Source organism: Nicotiana sylvestris, chromosome 2 (genome assembly GCF_000393655.2).
Source record: "Nicotiana sylvestris chromosome 2, ASM39365v2, whole genome shotgun sequence".
Taxonomy (NCBI): domain Eukaryota; kingdom Viridiplantae; phylum Streptophyta; class Magnoliopsida; order Solanales; family Solanaceae; genus Nicotiana; species Nicotiana sylvestris.
Window position 1 is genome coordinate 37,297,280 of NC_091058.1, and position 3,372 is coordinate 37,300,651.

At 35.2% G+C, this 3,372-nt stretch overlaps 1 long non-coding RNA gene across 1 annotated transcript; it reads right to left on the minus strand.

Annotated features, from left to right (window-relative positions):
* Positions 1 to 1,195: 1,195 nt before the first annotated feature.
* On the minus strand, positions 1,196 to 2,222 carry LOC104245563 (uncharacterized). The gene is made up of 3 exons (XR_715766.2): positions 2,111 to 2,222; positions 1,507 to 1,563; positions 1,196 to 1,397 (listed from the first exon to the last, which is right to left on the minus strand). It is a non-coding gene; the product is annotated as an uncharacterized lncRNA (long non-coding RNA).
* Between the last annotated feature and the right edge of the window lie 1,150 nt (positions 2,223 to 3,372).

Genomic DNA, 3,372 nt, shown 5'->3' on the forward strand with positions numbered 1-3,372 from the left:
CACATTTTTATGGTATTAATATATCATCTCCTATTGCGTTTTTGAGCCGAGGGTCTCCTGGAAACAGCCTCTCTACCCTTCGGGGTAGTGGTAAGGTCTGCGTACATATTACCCTCCCCAGACCCCACTTGTGGGATTATACTGGGTCGTTGTTGTTGTTGTTGTAGTTAATGTATTACCTCCATATTTTTAGCTAATATAGAAGAAAATTTCTGAGTGGATCAATATATAGATATAAATATAGATATCGATACAAATATACATATAAATATAGATATATAGATTAGATTTGTCTAACATCTATTTAGATTATGTATAAGATTCATTAAACTACTTTCATTAATTATATTTTCATTTATAATTTTTAATTATTAATGTTGTCCTAAAATTGCCCTCGATTGGACCCTTAGGTTGCATCCAATTATGAATGAAGAACAAACAGTGAAGTAAGAACTTTACAATAGCTAGAAAGCAAAAAAATGAGTTTGTATTGACTTAGCTTGGTTTGCGTGTTACAATCTCTTCAAAGAAAGAAAATCCCCTTTTATATAGTAGGAGAGTTTCATTCCTAGTACAAGTCTAAAAAGGTTAAAAATCTTCTTTATTATTGATCTGTAACCGACATCGAGTGAGATACGCGTGGCGATATCTGGTCAGGTACGAATATCACGGCTCCTTCTCCGTCGTGCATAACCGTTTACCGTATTTTCCGAGGTTTTAGAACTCGTTCTGGGTTCGGGGAGCGTCGCTTTATCATGCCCGATGACGACACGTCGTTCTTCTTTCAGGGGTCTCGGTACAAAGGGTTTTCGGACTCAATTCTAGTCTCGTGTGTATGGGTCCTTCCGTTTTTACCATCGAAAATCGGGGTGTGCTCTATCCACGATTTTACCCATATACAAATAGTCAATATAAAGCTGAACAAATACTTTAAGGGATTTTAATTTTAAAAAATCTTGTTATTATACCGAAATGGTAATCAATACTAATTTCAAGAAAAACCGAAGCTGTCAAGATTCAAGAAGACAAGAACTTAATTAATTACTTACCTTACGAGTTCCAAGACTGAAAGTGAGGAAGCAAGAAAGAATATGGAAGAAAGCCAGAGCAAATATTAACAGCCGGAGCTGCTCGGCTCCTTCCCTAGACATCAAAGATTTCATTCCCCTGAAAATAAAAAATGTGACACGTAAAATTTACTAGCAACTAAAATCAACGTCTCTTTACACTTACAAATACCTGTTGTTCACATTTTGGTTCTTCCTCTTCATCATCAATTGTCAAGCTTTGACATGGAAGAAAAGTTTCAGCAGCAGCCTTAGGGATACAGATTTTGGCAATAGGCTTTTGGAGATCAACAGTCAGCAACAAGGAGATGAATCCCAAAAGCACCAACTCTTCAAACACAAATATTGAATACACGCATATACATATATAAAAGTCAAGCAATCATTCTAAAACAAATAAATAATGACAATTAGCTGTTATTTTAATTTTCTTTCGTACCTGATTTGGTATTGTCTAGAGCTTGAATCAAAGACTTCTCCCCTTCTTGATGAAGTACTACAGCAATTAATGCTAAATCAAATGAATCAAACGTAGAAGCAAGACTATATCTAGTAATGTGGAGGGTTTAATTTAGTAACAAAAATGGCTGCAGCCTGCAAAGCTACTGCATGACGAAAGTAAGTAATAGTATCATTTTTCACATGATGTTAATAGTAAGCTTCACCTATAGTGAATTTTTAAGCTTAAAAGAACATCAAATAGATCTTGAATTTTCTCGAACAACTTGTTCTTACACAAATAATGATCTTATTGCTACTTTTTCTATCAAATTAACTTGTTCATAGACAATAAATCGCAAAAGTTGTCGCCATGTGACTAGCTAGGAGGTCATGACAAATTCAAGATCACTAAAAATAGTGATCTCTTGCGGAAATACAAAGCAAGAATGCGTAAAATACACAAACATGTTCCCGTCCTTCCTCAACCCATGCATAATTAAAGCTTAATTAATGCAGTGAGCTGCCCTATTTATTGCTTCCTAATTACGGTTAATCAAACTTATTATCTATTTGCAAAGGCATATAGGGATAGTAAGACATACCTTAGTTAAGAGATGAAGGGCAGCAACTGTCATATCTATTGACGGCTAATCTTCTCAGTGTAAATATTTTGTTTTGGAATTAAAGAGAGAAGCACAGAAAAAATGAACCAAGTAAATGTTACGTACTTGTCTTGAAGAAGTGAAATGCACACACATATATATAAAAAAAATATGTGGAGAGCAGAGTCATGGAGGTCGTCTCAGGGTCAGCCATTGAATTGAAAAAAGGTTAGGTTGGTCAAAGCATGTAAGCAAGTATCCACGAAGGCCATGACGTAATACTAAAGTTTTCTTTTTCTCGTTATCTATAACATGGACATGGACATGGACACCACGAGGTTAAATTCACTTGACGATGCCTAGCTAGTAGGAATGAGTATCAGGTCGTCAACTTCTAAGGGGCCTTTTCGGACCCTAATAGGAAGAAACTCGCTTTATACCCAAACAGATACGAGGTACGTAACAACATGTTTCGATTGGTAATATCAAGTTCTTCACCTATAATTAGTCTTTAGGCTTAAGCTCAAAAAAAAGCATCAAATAGATCTTGAAATTTCGAACAACTCGTTCTTTATACATTTAATCTTATTGTTACTTTTTCAATCATATTAACGTCTTCTTAATTAGACAATTAATCACCTTGTGAATTGTGACAAGTGATCCGATATATGACCAAATTGTTGGTTGTTTGCCTCTGGTTTTACGGAGATGTTAGCTTATAGGATTGAATAAAAGACAACATGACAATATGTATATGGACGACATTTTATATAGAAAAATTTTCATTTAAAGGGGCCCTATTTCATCAAAACAAAAATGGAAATAAGAAATCATAAAAGAACAAGCTGATAATCTAGCTGTCACCATAATTCCATACATATATCTTAATCATTGATCAGCCATGAAAGAAGAGTTCGATGAGAAGAGGTTGTCTGTGGTCAAATATTTTTGTGCCACGCAAATTTTTTGTAACATGGCTCAAACGAAAAGATGATGAATGAGTTTACAAAACCCCCTGCTCCACGGTCTGGAAAAAATCGTGTGAGAATATCATTATGACACACAAGCAAGAAAGGCAATGCACAAACCACCATAATGCACATGTTGGAGGGCAGAGTTGAAACGACTTAAGGAATTCCAGAAACTGAAATTGATCGAGCATGTTGCAAGAACATTTACTCAACAAAATCTTAGTAAAAGATTTTCTTAAGCATAACAGGAATACGCTGATTTGTTCCCAAAAATAGAGACGGCACAAGAGG